This window comes from Schistocerca cancellata, chromosome 2 (assembly GCF_023864275.1).
Source record: "Schistocerca cancellata isolate TAMUIC-IGC-003103 chromosome 2, iqSchCanc2.1, whole genome shotgun sequence".
Lineage (NCBI taxonomy): Eukaryota > Metazoa > Arthropoda > Insecta > Orthoptera > Acrididae > Schistocerca > Schistocerca cancellata.
Genome location: NC_064627.1, coordinates 618,832,650 through 618,853,013, shown reverse-complemented (window position 1 = coordinate 618,853,013; position 20,364 = coordinate 618,832,650). Strand labels below are relative to the sequence as shown.

The 20,364-nt window shown below is 44.9% G+C and overlaps 1 long non-coding RNA gene across 1 annotated transcript; it reads right to left on the bottom strand.

Annotated features, from left to right (window-relative positions):
* Positions 1–16,310: 16,310 nt before the first annotated feature.
* LOC126147422 (uncharacterized) lies at positions 16,311–18,904 on the bottom strand. The gene is made up of 3 exons (XR_007530272.1): positions 18,781–18,904; positions 18,548–18,621; positions 16,311–16,380 (listed from the first exon to the last, which is right to left on the bottom strand). It is a non-coding gene; the product is annotated as an uncharacterized LOC126147422 (long non-coding RNA).
* Positions 18,905–20,364: the final 1,460 nt, after the last annotated feature.

The following is a 20,364-nucleotide window of genomic DNA, read 5'->3' as shown; positions in this document are numbered from 1 at the left end:
CCTGTGGAACGGCTTGCCATGCCATTTCCACCTGGCGCCTCAGTTGGACCAGCGTTCGTGCTGGACGTGCAGACCGCGTGAGACGACGCTTCATCCAGTCCCAAACATGCTCAATGGGGGACAGATCCGGAGATCTTGCTGGCCAGGGTAGTTGACTTACAGCTTCTAGAGCACGTTGGGTGGCACGGGATACATGCGGACGTGCATTGTCCTGTTGGAACAGCAAGTTCCCTTGCCGGTCTAGGAATGGTAGAACGATGGGTTCGATGACGGTTTGGATCTACCGTGCACTATTCAGTGTCCCCTCGACGATCACCAGTGGTGTACGGCCAGTGTAGGAGATCGCTCTCCACACCATGATGCCGGGTGTTGGCCCTGTGTGCCTCTGTCGTATGCAGTCCTGATTGTGGCGCTCACCTGCACGGCGCCAAACACGCATACGACCATCATTGGCACCAAGGCAGAAGCGACTCTCATCGCTGAAGACGACACGTCTCCATTGGTCCCTCCATTCACGCCTGTCGCGACACCACTGGAGGCGGGCTGCACGATGTTGGGGCGTGAGCGGAAGACGGCCTAACGGTGTGCGGGACCGTAGCCCAGCTTCATGAAGACGGTTGCGAATGGTCCTCGCCGATACCCCAGGAGCAACAGTGTCCCTAATTTGCTGGGAAGTGGCGGTGCGGTCCCCTACGGCACTGCGTAGGATCCTACGGTCTTGGCGTGCATCCGTGCGTCGCTGCGGTCCGGTCCCAGGTCGACGGGCACGTGCACCTTCCGCCGACCACTGGCGACAACATCGATGTACTGTGGAGACCTCGCGCCCCACGTGTTGAGCAATTCGGCGGTACGTCCACCCGGCCTCCCGCATGCCCACTATACGCCCTCGCTCAAAGTCCGTCAACTGCACATACGGTTCACGTCCACGCTGTCGCGGCATGCTACCTGTGTTAAAGACTGCGATGGAGCTCCGTATGCCACGGCAAACTGGCTGACACTGACGGCGGCGGTGCACAAATGCTGCGCAGCCAGCGCCATTCGACGGCCAACACCGCGGTTCCTGGTGTGTCCGCTGTGCCGTGCGTGTGATCATTGCTTGTACAGCCCCCTCGCAGTGTCCGGAGCAAGTTTGGTGGGTCTGACACACCGGTGTCAATGTGTTCTTTTTCCATTTCCAGGAGTGTATATATATCAGTTCATGATATCCATTAGTACAAATTTACTCTTTCTGGCGGACACACGTCCAGATCGCCAGTTCTTAAAATTCTGCTATCTCTCTCCCCACATCCACCACTGCTGGCGGCTCACATCCAACTGCGCAACGCTACGCGCTGTTAACAGCCAACTGCCCAACACCACAATAGCAAATTCCAACAATGCAAACCAGCCACAGACTGCACGCAGCACAGTCAGTGATTTTCATACAGAGCGCTACGTGACGTTACCAACATAAAAACCTAAACTGCCTACTAACATATTACTTGGATCCCCGGTCTTTTCTATGCTGATACCTGTTTCTTCTTCTGTTGCGTCATCAGACAAGTCTTCTCCCTTACAGTGGAATCCAATGTACTCCTACCCATCTGCTATCTCCCATGCATTTAATATCGGACTACCCATTGCACTGTTAATGTTATCACTCTTACTTTTAATTTCACCGAGGGTTGTTTTAACCTTTCTGTATGCTGACTCAGTTCTTGCCAACTGATATCAGGACTCATGTGACCAGGTCACGATTTTTCTATGGTCTAGGGTGCAAGCGGTACGTCCACGAGCCCAGGGAGAGGCGCTGCAGGCGATGTCATGCTGTTAGAAAAAGCACTCGTGTCACTCGTCCGCTGCCGTAGCCCATTAACGCCAAATTTAGCGGCACTGTCCTAACGGATACTTTCGTCGCACGTCTCTGCGGTTATTTCGCGCAGTGTTTCTTGTCTTTTAACACCGACAACTATATAGTTAAACACCACTGCTCTCGGTCGTTAAGTGAAGGCCTTTGGCCACTGCTTTTTTTTGTGGTGAGAGGTAATGCCCGAAATTTGGCATTCGCGCAACACTCTTGACACCGTGGATCTTTGAATATTGAATTCCTCATTTACTTCCAAAGTGGAATGTCCCACGCTCTAGCTCCGACTGTCATTACTCACTGAAAGTTTGTTAATCCCCGTCGTGCGGCCGTAATCGCTACTGCAACCTTTTCATATGGGTAACCTGATTAAAAATGGCACTCCGCCAATGCCAATGCACAATCTTGTGTACCGGATACTATCGCCATCTGTATATGTGCATATTAATCATCTTGAAGTTGAAGCTCTTTTGTCTGTGTTTGCTTTAGCCATAACAATTTTTTTTTTTGGGGGGGGGGGGGCGTTTAGCAAAACATAATTTCATGTTTTGTCCCAGACATGTTTTATTGCAGTTGCAGCATCATCAGTCGTTTTTTAAAATTATTATTGTTATGTCTTTTAAACATAAGGAATATTCTTCACTGTTTAAATATGTGTAAATATTAGTTTCTAGATCGTAATTACAGATTTTTGAAGAGCACATGGTGGGGTTTCCTGCTACATTACGTATTTAAAGCTTCTGTTTTTCTTTACAGTTTGTTGTCTGCAACTATTTGCAACTTAATGTAGGCAAAATATTTGTGCAAAAATTACGATGTCTAAACTCTTACGGCTATGCCTGAAATTAATAATTTATGTGAAAGGTTGTGTGTGTGTGTGTGTGTGTGTGTGTGTGTGTGTGTGTGTATCTGTTTACATAATGTTTCACTTACGTTTGCTTTTTTCGTCATCTTCTTCATTGTCAAGTTCTGTGTATTGAGTTGTCACTGTCACTGTTTACCAGCTGTAAAAATAAGATGGCGGACAGTAGAGTAGTTGAAGGTGTGAAAACAAGATGGCGGACAGTGGAACCGTTGAATGTGTCACTGGCAGTTGTTCTGAATCTATAAGGGGTTGGTGTGAGTGAGTGTGTGTGTGTGTGTGTGTGTGTGTGTGTGAAAAAAGAGAGGGAGGGAGAGAGAGAAAGACGGAGAGGGAGAGAGTAGGTTTGAGGATTTATCGTTGTAATTATTTATGTTTATTAATTTATATTTAGTTTTATGTGTGTGTATTTATGTATGTGTCTGTGTGTGTGTGGGGGGGGGGGGGGAGGAGTTCTATAGGTTGGTGTTATCTAATACTTCTTTGAGGGCAGAGAACAGAGTTTCATTGCAGAGAGCTGTGTATTCATTTATTACTTGTATTCCTTCAACTATGGCTTTTTGTATTTGATAATTTTCTTCAATTATTAGTTTTTGTGGGGGGGCTGTTACTGCATTTGAGTTTTCAAATCAGTGTTGATGTCTGTTGGGCTATGTTTATTGTCCATAAGGTGTTCAGCAAATGGGGAATGACAGTTGTTACTTTTTAATGCTTTTCTGTGTACTGTGGATGCGGTATTAAAGTTTCTGCTTGTCTGTCCTATATAAACTGATTTGCTGTCCTGACACGTTAGTTGGTAAATACCAGATGTCTTGTGTTTGTCTGTGCTTGTGTTCGTTATCCTTAGTTTCCTCTGTGTTGAGCTGTCTGTCTTGTAGGCTATTTTTAGTTCTTGTTTTTGAGTATGTTGCCTATTCTGTGGGCTGCTTTGTTGTTGTAGGTGAGAGTGAACCACGTGTTTGTTGTTTTGGGTGTCTCTTGTCCATGTGTGCTCGTTTGTGTGTTCTGTGTGTGTGTAAGATGGTGAGAAGGCTTTTGTGTGTTGGGTGCCTTTTTTAATTTTGTTTTAATTTTGTGGTTCAGTTTATCTATAGTGTTTGTATCATATTCATTCTCTACAGCTAATTGTCTGATTGTCTGTAATTCACTGTTATAGTTGATTTCAGTGAGTGGGGTTTTGTTCAATCTGTGTAGCATAAATTAGAAATCATCCAATTGCACACAAGCTAACCGGTTTTGTCGCCTCAGTGTATTGATTTTATAGATTTTGAGACGACTTTCGATAATGTGGCTAGTGAACAGCTATGGAAAATAATGGAGCACAGCAGTTTCCCTTTACCGCTTAAATCAATTTTCAAAAGTCTGCGTACAGGAACATCAGTAATCTTAAATGGAGAACACATGTATGTAGAAGTGACACAAACAAATAAAGGGGTGAGACAAGGCTGTAGTTTGGCCCCTAAATTGTTCAATATTTACACTGACAATGCAGTTCGCAGATTTAATTTTAGTGTGAACGCTGGGATCCAACTAAACAATTCGATGAAGCTAAAACTGTTACAGCGTAAAATCAAGCGCCGGCACGCCAGTCGGGAATATGAGAGAGGAGAGGGCTGTGACAAGACGTCAGCCAATTGCACGCCCGATTGGCCGCGGTCCAGCTCTACGAGAAGCTTCAAGACCAGCGACCTGCATAGAACCGTCAAGCTCATTACTTTGCTCGTACATTCTATGTAGGTCAAACTTTGAAACGTTGTACTGAAGAGATTTCTTATTTTGTCTGTCGTCTTCTGCTTGTGACACGTCTGCCTAACACAAAGTTAATTATTTTCTTTTTTCTTTTTGTAATAAAACTCTTTAATACGATTTGTTTGAATGTTGTCTAGCGACCCAAGAAAGCAGGTTTCCCAGCCACCCCATATTCGACGACTAGGCAGGATTCAACAAAAATCACTCCCATATGCTGCTGATCATATACTGGTGTTGTCTAAAGAAGATGATTTCCAAAAAGAAATTAAGTTGAACAGATCTGGAAGTATCTGTGAAACAATTAATACAACTCTGGAGCATAAATCACGGAAAGAAATTCGTTTGAAATTTTATTAAATTGTAGCATTGTCAAACCAAAAAACATGTTAGGAAATCGTGGATACTGAATTAAAGTCAAAAGAACAAATATGAGGAATATAAATGAAATGTCTTAGAGCAGTGAAGAGATGTAAGAGAACGGATAAAATACGGACTGAAGATTCCCCAACGGAAAAATTTGGAGTGTGAAAGAAAAAGTGGATGAAAATAAAATGGAATGAACATCTACAAAAAATGGATACAAGGAGACTACTACATCAGATAAAGAACTTAAAACCAAAAGTGAAAAGATATCCTCCTACAGCGAGGAGAAAAACTGGAACCTTAACAGACCACAACTGGTCAAACACGGAAATTGCACAAGAAGAAAAACGAGATGGTTCCACAACCACCACTATCTGTGTTGTAGGAAAGCGTGATTGTTTCACGAGCGATGCGGGTGGTTTCCGCTGCTGGTTGTGGTGCTTCGCTCAGCAGTCAATACCCGGGAGCCAACACTTGTCGTTTGTAAAGGCTGCCTCATTGCTGAAGCAAATGATTTCACGAAAGAATGTGGCTGTGTAGCCCTCAACTCCTTCTTCGTCTTAGAGTGCCATATGCGTTGTGTAACTTTTATCTCATGCAAGTTCCTCTCTTCCCAGGAAACAGGACATTTTCTGCTCCAAAGTGGATGGTTTTCAAAGTAATTGACAGGAATAGGTGGGGCAGTGCACTGAGTACTTCTATCTTGAGCAGCTGAACCGTGTCTTCTGCGCATATCATAATGGTATAACCAAAATGTTTGAATTTAAAGCATCGCATTAAATTAGACACATAGAGCCTAACTTGAAAGTGGATAAAGCCTGTTGCAATTTATTCGGTCAAACAACACAAAAGTTTGTTTAGCGTATATCCAAAACTAAAAAACGTGATATTGAATAAAAAACACCTCTGGAGCTGTACAGTTACTTTATTTCTAAAGCACGACAGGTTTCGTAGCGTTACATCATCAAATGAAGTCAGTTACATGATACTGGGCTATCTTTGATACCGAACTTCTCCCCCGATTCCTACAATTTTAATGGGTTCTAAAAATCTTTTTGCTTCTCACGATAAACTAATGTAGAAGGGGTGTCAACAGCCGGAATCATGTTCTCCTGGATCTCACGCGCTGAGCACCCGATGCTGTAACCAACGTTACGAAACCGATAGTGCTTTTTAAATTAAGTAACCACACGGTGGCAACGGTGTTTTTATTCAACATGCACTCAGGCAAATTTGGTTTACTGAATGTCAGACTGAATCAGAAAAAAAGATGGTTCCTCCCAAATGTACCATAGATACTTTTTATAAAATTTATTACCTCTGTAACACCTTCGCACTTCCATTCCTGTGGGTATCTTTGGCATCTATATCCGTCGTACAGGTTACAACTACCTTACAGACATTTAGCGCAGTGTTCAGATCATTGTTGACGGCTACTGGCTTTTAATAGGTTGTATACTTGGATAGATTCCGTTGTCTCGACCAGGTGTGTCTCGTTCGTAGCTTCTTAAAACATTTGAGTTGCTCTGCAAGTTGCTTACAGCTTTATTTGTGCAGAAACGCGGCAGCTTTTTAAATGAACCTCCCACACGTTCAATAGAAATAAAACGCTCTTTAGCACAGGAAGCGGCCTGTTACTGCAGTGCGATCCCTAGTATTCACCGACATCTCAGTTGGACTAGTCATAAGAGGTATTTTTGGGATTAGAGAGCCCGCATCTCGTGGTCGTGCGGTAGCGTTCTCGCTTCCCACGCCCGGGTTCCCGGGTTCGATTCCCGGCGGGGTCAGGGATTTTCTCTGCCTCGTGATGGCTGGGTGTTGTGTGCTGTCCTTAGGTTAGTTAGGTTTAAGTAGTTCTAAGTTCTACCACAGCAGTTGAGTCCCATAGTGCTCAGAGCCATTTGAACCATTTGGGATTAGAGATTAAATGCTGCCCAAAGGACAAACCGAACTGTTGGGACCTTTGAATCGATGTGGACTTTCTGGACGTCCCATAATCAGTTAGGGACACAGACCCCTGATTGCTTGAGCAAGCCTTACCAACTGAGGTGCTGCATGCCACACAGAGGTTGTCCGCTAACGACCTTTTCGCCTCGTCGAACATCAGTCCCATCGGGACATAGCACACCTTCAGGTTGAGGTTTTCTTTACAGAAGTTTATAACACTCACGCGATCCGAGCTGTTAAATCTAGACCCCCACTCTCTGGAATACACAGCGCTACACAGTCGGGCCGCACTGTGGTCGATGAAGCGATCCCATGTCTTACGATCACATTGCCAGTGGACGGTGAGCTCTCTGAGATGCCACGGACGTGGCGTTCATGAATATCTCTCAGACCCCCTCCCATCCACCATCACTGCCCTCCACGTTATGATATCCTATACTGAACAGATATTTACCCCTCATACGATTAGAATTTGAAGATAGGTTATTCTAATACCGTTGAGTAACGTAAGTCAGTAATACGGTACATCAGCCCTCGACCCAGTTTCAGGATTGTCGCTGTCTTACTATGTGCGCTTATAAGGTTACAAATGAGAAGGTTCTCAGCAAAATGGACGAAGACTGACCTTTTTTTTTCATCAGTCTTCTGACTGGTTTGATGCGACCCGCCACGAATTCCTTTCCTGTGCTAACCTCTTCATCTCAGAGTAGCACTTGCAACCTACGTCCTCAATTATTTGCTTAACGTATTCAAATCTCTGTCTACCTCTACAGTTTTTGCCCTCTACAGCTCCCTCTAGTACCATGGAAGTCATTCCCTCATGTCTTAGAGATGTCCTATCATCCTGTCCCTTCTCCTTATCAGTGTTTTCCATATATTCCTTTCCTCTCCGACTCTGCGTAGAACCTCCTCATTCCTTACCTTATCAGTCCACCTAATTTTCAACATTCGTCTATAGCACCACATCTCAAATGCTTCGATTCTCTTCTGTTCCGGTTTTCCCACAGTCGATGTTTCACTACCATACAATGCTGTACTCCAGACGAACATCCTCAGAAATTTCTTCCTCAAATTAAGGCCGGTATTTGATATTAGTAGACTTCTCTTGGCCAGAAATGCCTTTTTTGCCATAGCGAGTCTGCTTTTGATGTCCTCCTTGCTCCGTTCGTCATTGATTATTTTACTGCCTAGGTAGCAGACTTCCTTAACTTCATTGACTTCGTGATTATCAATCCTCATGTTAAGTTTCTCACTGTTCTCATTTCTACTACTTCTCATTAGCTTCGTCTTTCTCCGATTTACTCTCAAACCATACTGTGTACTCATTAGACTGTTCATTCCGTTCAGCAGATCATTTAATTCTTCTTCACTTTCACTCAGGATAGCAATGTCATCAGCGAATCGCATCATTGATATTCTTTCCCCTTGTATTTTAATTCCACTCCTGAACCTTTCTTTTATTTCCATCATTGCTTCCTCGATGTACAGATTGAAGAGTAGGGGCGACAGGCTTCAGCCTTGTCTTACGCCCTTCTTAATACGAGCACTTCGTTCTTGATCGTCCACTCTTATTATTCCCTCTTGGTTGTTGTACATATTGTATATGACCCGCCTCTCCCTATAGCTTACCCCTACTTTTTCAGAATCTCGAACAGCTTGCACCATTTTATATTGTCGAACGCTTTTTCCAGGTCGACAAATCCTATGAAAGTGTCTTGATTTTTCTTTAGCCTTGCTTCCATTATTAGCCGTAACGTCAGAATTGCCTCTCTCGTCCCTTTACTTTTCCTAAAGCCAAACTGATCGTCACCTAGCGCATTCTCAATTTTCTTTTCCATCCTTCTGTATATTATTCTTGTAAGCAGCTTCGATGCATGAGGTGTTAAGCTGATTGTGCGATAATTCTCGCACTTGTCAGCTCTTGCCGTCTTTGGAATTTTGTGGATGATGTTTTTCCGAAAGTCAGATGGTATATCGCCAGACTCATACATTCTACACACCAACGTGAATAGTAGTTTTGTTGCCACTTCCCCCAATGATTTTAGAAATTCTGATGGAATGTCATCTATCCCTTCTGCCTTGTTTGACCGTAAGTCCTCCAAAGATCTTTTAAATTCCGATTCTAATACTGGATCCCCTATCTCTTCTAAATCGACTCCTGTTTCTTCTTCTAACACATCAGACAAATATTCACCCTCATAGAGGCTTTCAATGTATTCTTTCCACCTATCTGTTCTCTCCTCTGCATTTAGCAGTGCAATTACCGTTTCACTCTTAATGTTACCACCTTTGCTTTTAATGTCACCAAAGGTTGTTTTGACTTTCCTGTATGCTGAGTCTGTCCTTCCGACAATCATATTTTTTTCGATGTCTTCACATTTTTCCTGCAGCCATTTCGTCTTTGCTTCCCTGCACTTCCTATTTATTTCATTCCTCAGCGACTTGTAGTTCTGTATTCCTGATTTTCCCGGAACATGTTTGTACTTCCTCCTTTCATCAATCAACTGAAGTATTTCTTCCGTTACCCATGGTTTCTTCGCAGCTACCTTCTTTGTACCTATGTTTTCCTTCCCAACTTCTGATTTGATTTATGTAGGTTGATAAGAAAAGGAGTGGTCCTAGTCCACTTTTACGTACGGCGAAACAGAGTTTATTGTGCTGTTTCGCTCCCTGTGATTCTGCTATGTCCGAGCAGCACCCTTAAGATATTGTAGGAAACTCTTTCCTAGTTTGTTCTTTGACAATCTGTTGTAGGTCTTATATCCTGTTAGAGCTCTGCTCCTTCCCCTGCCGACAAAATTTTTCTTTCTTCGGTTTCGGCGAGTACCCCCAGCCTTTTTTTTATCCTTGTCTGATATGCTGCTTTCATTTCGCTTATTTATGTACCATCGTGTCGCAGACCACTTCTGGGAACTACCTTTTATGATTTCAATGATAGGCTATTGTCATACTTTTATTTAGCCTCGGAGCTTTTATTTCTCATTCCGTCCACCTTCGTTACCTCTTGGACCTGTACCGCCAGCGGTTCCTCGAATCTGCTTTTGTATGCCCACCGCGCCTTCGGCTTCTTTTCTCGTCTGACAAGCTGCTGTCAAATAATTTTATTGTAATATACAGGGTGAGTCACTAAATATTACCACCAAGAATAGCTCCGGAAGTATGATAGGAGCTGAAACGTTCGTGGGATAAAAGTTGCATGGGACAACGGGGGCCACAATATGACGTTGGTTTTTGTTGCTAGGTGGGGTCGCTTCAGAGATATGAAGGTCAACTTTGTTTTTATCTTTTTTTTTTAATGGTATGCTATAGTTTGGTACTTATTTTCTGATAGTGGCTATCGAGACGAATCCATTGATGTGTAACAGTAAGGTCTTTGAAGGTCAACGAAGGTCACAAAGGTGGCATGGACGTTCATTTACAGAAGGCGTTCGAAGTGATGACCATTGGTATCAATGTAGTGCTGCATTGTTCTTAACTGAATTGACTGGTATTCTCTATCACTTTGGCACTTATCGAAGAACATGCTCTGACAATTCTCTCTCGCATATCTTGAGGTGTAGTTGGAACGTCTTTATAAACAATGCCTTTTACGAATCCTCACAAGAAAAAATCCAGAGCCGTCAAGTCTGGCGAACGAGCCGGCCACGACACATCTCCTCCGTATCCAATCGAACCATTTGGGAATTGTCTCTGTAACTCATTTCTAGCTATCAACGAAAAATATACCGAACGCCCATCGTGTTGATGCCACATTCCGTTCCTTGTTCCTAAAAGTATTTCTTCCAATAACAGACCTAATTTTTGTTGCAGGAATGTGGTGTACTTCCTACCATTAAGATTTGCTTCGATGAAATAGAATATCCTCCAGAATCCGACAACATACGTTGACCGACCACGGTTTTTGGTGTGCAATTTCCCGCAGTCACCATGGATTATCAGTTGCAAATTAACATTTCCATGGTTCGTGAATGTAGCCTTGTCAGTAAATAAAATCAAATTAATAAATGTTTCATCCCTCTGAATCTGAAGTTGAACCTATCGGCAGAATTCAATGCGACGCATACAATCCGTACCAGTTAATCCTTGGTGGAAATTGATATGGTTAGGATGATATTTATGGCGATGCAGAATACGAACAACACAACTGTGGCTCATGCCAGATTCCCTTGCGATTTGACGCGAACTAATACACCAATCACAGTGGCAAGAGTACCAATTTCCGTTTCCTGGTTAGTAACTTTCCTTTTCCAGATATGCTTCCGATGCGTTAAAGATCCGGTTGTTCTAAATTTATCATACACATATTTAAATGCACGACGTGTAGGGCGAGTACGTTGCGGATACCTTTCAGCGTATAAGTCTCTAGCTCTCACTGAATTTCGTTGGCATTCTTCGTAAATGAGAAGCACATTGGCTTGTTCTTCGAAGGAATGCATCTTTCACATTCACTGGATTCGACGATACTAGTCTTACCGTTCCTATTAGTGTTGTATTGCGAAACCGTCGAATGGTGTTTACATGTTAATGTCACGTTAGATGGATACGCCGTATACGGCGATTATTTACTATTTGCTCGATACACGAGAGCGAATTGTCAGAGCATGTGCTTCGATAAGTGGCAAAGTGATAAGGAATGCCACTCAATCCATGATAAGAAGACTGCAGCACAGCATAGATACCAATGGTCATCATTTCGAACACCTGTAAATGGACGTTCATGCCACCTTTGTGACCTTCGTTGACTTTCAAAGACCTTATTGTTACACATTATTGGATTCGTCCCGATAGCCGCTATCAGAAAAGAAGAACCAAACTATAGCATGCTATTTAAGAAAATAAATTTGACCTTCATATCTCTGACGCTACCCCACCTAGCAATAAAAAACCAACGTCATATTATGGTCCCCGTTGTCCTATCAAACATTTGTCCAACAAACTTTTCAGCGACTATCGTATTTTCGGAGTTATTCTTGGTGGCAGTAGTTAGTAGCTCACCCTGTATACGGCACATACTCTTATTTACAGTTTCCGTTTGGAATACGAACATTTCCTTTTTGACTCATGGTATATTTCTAGCTCCCTTTTAATTGCATTTTAATACACTCCTGGAAATGGAAAAAAGAACACATTGACACCGGTGTGTCAGACCCACCATACTTCCTCCGGACACTGCGAGAGGGCTGTACAAGCAATGATCACACGCACGGCACAGCGGACACACCAGGAACCGCGGTGTTGGCCGTCGAATGGCGCTAGCTGCGCAGCATTTGTGCACCGCCGCCGTCAGTGTCAGCCAGTTTGCCGTGGCATACGGAGCTCCATCGCAGTCTTTAACACTGGTAGCATGCCGCGACAGCGTGGACGTGAACCGTATGTGCAGTTGACGGACTTTGAGCGAGGGCGTATAGTGGGCATGCGGGAGGCCGGGTGGACGTACCGCCGAATTGCTCAACACGTGGGGCGTGAGGTCTCCACAGTACATCGATGTTGTCGCCAGTGGTCGGCGGAAGGTGCACGTGCCCGTCGACCTGGGACCGGACCGCAGCGACGCACGGATGCACGCCAAGACCGTAGGATCCTACGCAGTGCCGTAGGGGATCGCACCGCCACTTCCCAGCAAATTAGGGACACTGTTGCTCCTGGGGTATCGGCGAGGACCATTCGCAACCGTCTCCATGAAGCTGGGCTACGGTCCCGCACACCGTTAGGCCGTCTTCCGCTCACGCCCCAACATCGTGCAGCCCGCCTCCAGTGGTGTCGCGACAGGCGTGAATGGAGGGACGAATGAAGACGTGTCGTCTTCAGCGATGAGAGTCGCTTCTGCCTTGGTGCCAATGATGGTCGTATGCGTGTTTGGCGCCGTGCAGGTGAGCGCCACAATCAGGACTGCATACGACCGAGGCACACAGGGCCAACACCCGGCATCATGGTGTGGGGAGCGATCTCCTACACTGGCCGTACACCACTGGTGATCGTCGAGGGGACACTGAATAGTGCACGGTACATCCAAACCGTCATCGAACCCATCGTTCTACCATTCCTAGACCGGCAAGGAAACTTGCTGTTCCAACAGGACAATGCATGTCCGCATGTATCCCGTGCCACCCAACGTGCTCTAGAAGGTGTAAGTCAACTACCCTGGCCAGCAAGACCTCCGGATCTGTCCCTCATTGAGCATGTTTGGGACTGGATGAAGCGTCGTCTCACGCGGTCTGCACGTCCAGCACGAACGCTGGTCCAACTGAGGCGGCAGGTGGAAATGGCATGGCAAGCCGTTCCACAGGACTACATCCAGCATCTCTACGATCGTCTCCATGGGAGAATAGCAGCCTGCATTGCTGCGAAAGGTGGATATACACTGTACTAGTGCCGACATTGTGCATGCTCTGTTGCCTGTGTCTATGTGCCTGTGGTTCTGTCAGTGTGATCATGTGATGTATCTGACCCCAGGAATGTGTCAATAAAGTTTCCCCTTCCTGGGACAATGAATTCACGGTGTTCTTATTTCAATTTCCAGGAGTGTACATTCAGATTAGTTGTATGTAGACGTAGTATTAGGGTACAGGCGTGTACAGTACGAAAAGACGACCCCACTTTACGGGACATGTGTGGTTACTATTTTACCGTCATTTTACTCTACGTGAGAATGGCGCTTAAGGCCAAACATTTTAACTGTTTTTCTATTAACCTCATGAAGACAGGCATGTTCGTTAATTTTCCAATGTATGTACATTACATTCCTTCTTATTGCCGGCCGGTGTGGCCGTCCGGTTCTAAGCGCTTCAGTTTGGAACCGCGTGACCGCTACGGTCGCAGGTTCAAATCCTGCCTCGGGCTTGGATGTGTGTGATGTCCTTAGGTTAGTTAGGTTTAAGTAGTTCTAAGTTCTCGGGGACTGATGACCTCAGAAGTTAAGTCCCATTGTGCTCAGAGCCATTTGAACCATTTGAACCTTCTTATTGCAGCTGACAGCATACCATTATGTTCATTTTTAACATATGCACTTGTAAGCATTTAAATCACTCAAAGTTTATTAAAATTATCGGAACCAGTAATTGAATAAACAAGTATTTGCAGTCAGTGACTGTTATGACATTTACAAAGTTTCACGGCATTGGCTCGCTGGCACCTTCACAATGTCTGCGTCACCCCTCATCGCAATGGAGAGTATAGGGATAATAAGAAACATTATTTAAACAAAATTTAAAAAAATAGAACAGATTCGTTGAATGGACACGAAAGTTAAAGAGATTAACGACGAACTGGAGCTGTATACTAAGGCTCAAGAAACGGTCCATCCTAGCTTTGAGTAGAAAATAAACTGTGAAATTCTGATCGCAAATGAACAACAAGAAAGCATTAGCAAGGAGATTTCTGCTGACTTGGATCAGTGTGAAGATATTCTAAAGCAGGACCAGCCACGGCGTGCCAAACTCCACGTGGAACGAGTGTCTGGGCCGTGTGTGGGCCAAAGCTCATTCCGCGCTGAGAGGTAGACGCGCGAGCATTTCGTGGTTGATAGAGGACTTCCGCACAATGTTCCAAAAGAAAACGGGTACCGCGGATCGCCTTACGGCTGAGCTGGCTCAGGCGACTGCGCCCGCTGAGACGGCGGCCTCATCCGACAACTCCCACTGTAAGAATGGGCCAACCGTTGATTTGGAAGTTTGCGATTTTGCGCCCACACCTCCCGCTGCCGTCAACACCACCGCGCCAGAGGGCGCACCGAGACAGCCTGACAACTGCCATGGCAGAGTTGGGTGGCGATCGGAAGGAGAAGAACGAACGGCAAACCAACAGACCGTCCGCCGAGCCGGTGTGGGAGACGGAGCGTCACAGACGACAAGAACGAGCAGACTCGCCACAGGCGCCAAGCGACTGCGGTACCTAACGACCGCGAAAGGGAGAAAAAGCCGGCAGCCAGGATCCCGCGCGCCTACAATGGGAGCAAACAGAAGGGGCTTTTCCACTATCATAGCCAGATAAGCAAGTTTCACATTTTCGACCTCCAGAGGCGGAGAGTCGCCATGAGTCTCAGCTCAGCGGCTCTGTAGGCACCTTCGCTGTGGCATGCGAAGGTACCGAGCTATGAAACGCCAATGAAGATGGTCCTGCCCCCTTCCCCTCTTCGCAGTGACCTGCAGAGAGGTAAGGGCCGAGGCCGCCTCCGATAGTCTCACATGTGAAGGGCGATTACACAAAATTCCTTCAGCAAATATCGCAGTGTAAAAAGCAAGATTTCACTGAGAAATCTGCAGGAAAGGATCTCGGACGCATAAACCTGCACTACTGCGAAGACGAGGAAGTGTATCGAGTACAGCGGTTGACATCGGTCTGCCGTTCTACACCTACCCCATGTCTTTGATAACGTGATCAACTCCATATTCCAAGACGCTGTTTTAAATTGGATTGGGGATTCGGATTGTAGTGCAAATGAAGTCCTCGAACATTGGAGAAGACTGGCCGCTTCTGCTAGCTGTGGCCGCGGATAATTTCTTAAACTGGTGTCTGTTCAGCCTCATACAGGTAAATCATGCGTCGGTCACGGTCGAAAATCTGAAGTAGCGGCGAGGGACGTCACAGTGTTACAGATGCCAGGTCGCTGGGCATGTGGCACACCACTGCTCGATGCCTGGCGTCTGTGTGGAGAGCGCTGGCAAGCATCCCAGAAAGCAATGCACGCTCGAAAGAGAAGATACACCAAAGTGCCGGCCGGAGTGGCCGAGCGGTTCTAGGCGCTACAGTCGGGAACCGCGCGACCGCTACAGTCGCAGGTTCGAATTCTGCCTCGGGCATGGATGTGTGTGATGTTCTTAGGTTAGTTAGGTTTAAGTAGTTCTATGTTCTAGGGGACTGATGACCTGAGATGTTAAGTCCCATAGTGCTCAGAACCATTTGAACCATTTTTACACCAAAGTGCGAAAACTATGGTGGGCTGCACGAGGCGAACTGCCGCTACTGTCAGTTTTGTCAACTTAATTAGATGGATCAATTAATTAACACCTCATCAACTAATTAACCCCTCCCTCTCTGGTAGTCCGCAAACGATTCCCTCCTACCCGCCGCCATGGACATATAAATTGGCAGCTCCGTGCTGATGAGGAATTATCTCATGATAGGAAATTCAGTTAAGTAGCAGATGATATATTGTTTACTTATAAGAAATTCATTTTATAGGGATTGGTCCATGGATGGAAGAGCGGTAATTGGGCGGAGGGGACGGTGGCTGCAGCGGCGGCGGTGATGGTGGCGGCGGCTTCCCGCCTGGCGACTAACTGGCCCCTTCCTGGCGAAGCATGTCGCACGGTACTCCGTCTCGTTATTATAGACTTCGCTGAACATGGTACCGGAACCATGGCGTATTGCATAAATTTTTCCCCTAACGCAGCCACTGTAGAAAAATAAACAAAAAGAATTACGTGCAACACTCAAGACATCGCCCGTTGCAAGGAAAGAAAGCGGAGTGAGTACGTGTTACCTGTTTCGCTCTGGCTCCTTGGTATCTTTCATATCTCCACACGACGGCGAAGATCTTCCTCTACCTCCTTCACCCACGGTCGCGTTACACACTCGCCTGAATTTGGGAAGATCCATCTGTCCTACTCCCCTATATCATCTACAAAATAATATCTAACAATGAAGACATATACACACAAAATCTTAAGAAAACAAAAAAGAATATTTAGAATATGCACTCACATGAGATCTGTGACGGCTCCTGCATATCTCCAGCACATACCCCTGCCTGTCCCGCACCTTCCTCTGCCAGAAAATAATCTACAGGAAAGAAAATACACCTTATTGCATATACGGTGATATTTAATTACGTATACGTTCTAACATTCTGCGTGGTGTCTGGTCTATATCGTGTCTCCCTACCACTTTCCCGCAACGACGCTCTGAGCATGTTTTTCATGGAATTGACTAGTTTGAACCTGGGACCTGTTGCTGTTAAGGAGACGCCAGACCACACATGACATGTAGAGTTCAGAAGAGTTCGGTGAGACTAGCGATGATATAACCAAATACTTACTGATTTCAGCGTCAGCTCCACTGCACTTCTTGTATAAGAATCTTAATACTAACTAAATTTCGTGGAAGGGGTTCAAGGCTTTCCTATTTTAAGTTAGCTGATAAAATAACGTCGAAAAAGCAGTTAAGTTTACCATTGGAAATTTTATTCTACTCACAAAACATTGTTTAAAAATTGCACTATTGATAAAAGAAAATGTTTTAATACAGGATGATAAAAACCAACTGCGTTCAACAAAAATGTGAACGAATATTCCCTGAGTGGGTTTCCAAGTTCTACAATGGATCGAAGGATGACCTATGCCGTATCACATCTATAATCTAGGTTTAAATTAAGTTTCACAAGAGAGAAAACTATCAAAATGGCCTACAGTGACACTCAAATATCTTTAATTACTTATCTAACTTGTAAATTACAGTGGCTGATGTGCCTTCTCAATAACTATATAACAGAGTGAAGCTTTATGTGCTGTTATGCGGCATTGCATGCATTTCTTACCTGGTCGGTGTTCGTCAGGGGGCGGCGGGCAGCACAGCTCCGCTCACCTCGCCGTCTCGGAAGCAACTCTCTCCTAACTTCTCCTTACTACAATTTACCGAAGTTGGTTTAAAAAAACTATCTGGCTGTGTTTTCATCTGACCAATCAGGGTCTCAATGTTAACCTTAAGTTCTGCCTACAAAAATTCTGTCTATCCAATGAGAAACGTTATACTTTTCGTGGTGGGGCATTGTTTTTAAAGTTTGCAACGTAACAGAGACGTGAAAAAGTCTCACGCTAAAACTTGCGGTTGTGGTGGCCCTTTTTGTGTTATCGTAAGATCTATACTGTTCTTCTGGAGGGCTCTAGCTTTTAACATGGGCTGGGGGGTGGTCCTCTCGTAACAGAGACGCGAAAAAGGCTCATGCTAAAACTTGCGGCTGGGGTGGTCCTAGCGGTTAGCTGGCGACGTGGGTGTCCGTCCCTTATCGTAGGGCCTTCCAGCTTAGCACGGTTCTGCTCTCGGCTTCTTTTCCCGTTTCTCCCCTCGGAACTGCGTCTGTATCACAGTGGGAAGGTATGACATGCATTTAGGCATTCTTGTGTTAGTCTGTGGTATTCCATTTGTTCATTCGTTACTCGTATTACTTTGGTTAATTTAATGTCACGATTTATTCGGAGCTATGTGACATACTATTGGATTTGCTTATCATGTCAGGGTTTTCATGGAAGGTGTTGGATTTGCCTGACACCTTACAACATGTATATGTACTATGGAGTAGAAAGAAACATTAATGGATATATATACTTAAAGAATACGAAATTCTTGGTGAAATGAAAAGAAGTACCGTTTATCTATTTTGATCCTCTAAATCATATACAAGAACGGCACACTGCATAAACGATGAATTTTTTTAGAAAGAAAGTATGTATACCTAACATACAATGCAACAAATAAGAAAGTCTTAGTGAAACAGTAACATTTATCGATTCTGGTCCCTCGAAATGATTTTGGTTCAAATGGCTCTGAGCATTAGGCGTCTTAACTTCTGACGTCATCAGTCGCCTAGAACTTAGAACTAATTAAACCTAACTGACCTAAGGACATCACACACATCCATGCCCTAAGCAGGATTCGAACCTGCGACCGTAGCGGTCACTCGGCTCCAGACTGTAGCGCCTAGAACCGCACGGCCACTCCGGCCGGCGAAATGATCTACAACAACATAAAGATATTACATATTCGTTGGAAAATATGTATATACTACTTACGATGATATTGCCGCTGCCGCTGTTGAACCTATTCCTCCAGTTTCTCACGATTTGGTGGATGTATCCTGAAACAACTAGAAAAAATTATCGCTTAAATCTGAGCACATAATGATTTCATATTATGAAACGTCTTTTACGAAAATGTATATCGAACTCCGAACCTGATACTGCTTAACTTTTTACGAAAATATGCACTGTGTAATACGACCTCATGCTATGAAATTAAATGTTACCAGGTAATTCCCATTGCCTCAGACGTTCGCTGCCACTGCCAGTTGTTGCCACTGATCACTTTGTTTTTTCGCCACATACACACAGGAGCGACAACAACACAGTTGAGATGACCCTGCCGCGGACGATAGTAGAAATAGGACGACTGCACCATGACGAGGGTCTATATAACCTCTAGTCCTGCACCCACCATTTCCTCCAGGTAGCCAATAGGAGTGCGGTATTCTACCCCACCCGCAGATGAATGCTGGTCTGAGCACGCGCGACAAGCTGGTGCTGGTCTGCCAGCCACGGTTTCGCGCGCTGGTGGATCCGGCCGCAAAAAAACCTGCTTCCAGCAGCTGACGGGCGCGCAGCCGCTTTGCGAGTCCCGAGTCACAACTGTGCCACGTGTGCTGTGATAGCGTATTTAACAATATTTTCATTTTTGTGAAGTAGGATCTTCTTCAGAATTTCAACACGGCGTGTTTGTGATAATTTATTTTACTTTCAATTTACAAATGATATACCCACACGATGTATTTCTCGACTCTGTTTTGCCGTAATGTTTTTCCGTTCCACGTGCATCTGGGAAGACAGTTCAGTGTTTTTTTGTGCGAGTGTATTTGAAACAAATTGTTTAAAGCAACATTTGCAGACGTACTGAAGAGTTAAAACTTGACCTAACTTGTTTAAGCATGCCAATGTACATCACAAAACTGAAGCAAACTACTGTGCAGCGATCTGTTTGAAAGCGTATTTAGAAAGATATTCAATTGGATCTAGTAACTCCTGAAGCAGTTCGTGTTAAAAGACAAGGGTATTTCCCACAAAAGCGCGTGAATTGTCTCAGGGATGATTTCACAGTTGTGCCGCGATCTTTTCTTTTAGAGTCGGAATTGCTTAAATATTCTTACGTCATTTGCAAAGCTCTCTCTTTCTCTTCGTGTGGTGGTACATTTAGTTCCTGTGACGTCTTCAAGTTATGTATGTGACAATATTCCGCACATTTCTTAAACACTGTATGTAATAACTCCTGAAGCAGTTTGTGTTTAACAACTAAGGATGTCTTCACGCCAGGACTTAGATGGGAGGCTGCAAGTATTTCCAATGCAATAAGGAGCAGTGAGCTATCGCGCCCGTCTTTTGCTCCTACATCACGATCAAATGACCGGAAATTTATCATTTATTGACTTCAGCAGTATTTTTGTATCGATTCTCAGTCAGACATTTGCCTTGGAGGAGATCTTGTGTGAGTAGATATTTCTGAGTGGTTTAGCGAGTAAACGATGCTTTGTTTGCAGTTCGGTGCGACCACGACCGACGGCACGTGCAGGCCCGGCAGTGGCACACGTCAGTAGGAGGAGAGAGAGAGAGAGAGAGTGAGAGAGAGAGAGTACATGTTTCGACAGTAATTTCTTGGGTATCAAGTATCAAAGGGTTGCCGCAACCTGATGCTTTTGTTCGGGGATTAGTGTGACATCTAGTCAGTCAGTCGCGGTGCCTGAGCGGACACTCTTGAACAGCGGCACGTGGCGAGGTCAGTGCAGGACGTGTTGCTTTGTGAGACCCCGAGGAACCTGTGTGTGTGTGTGGCTCGAGCCTGC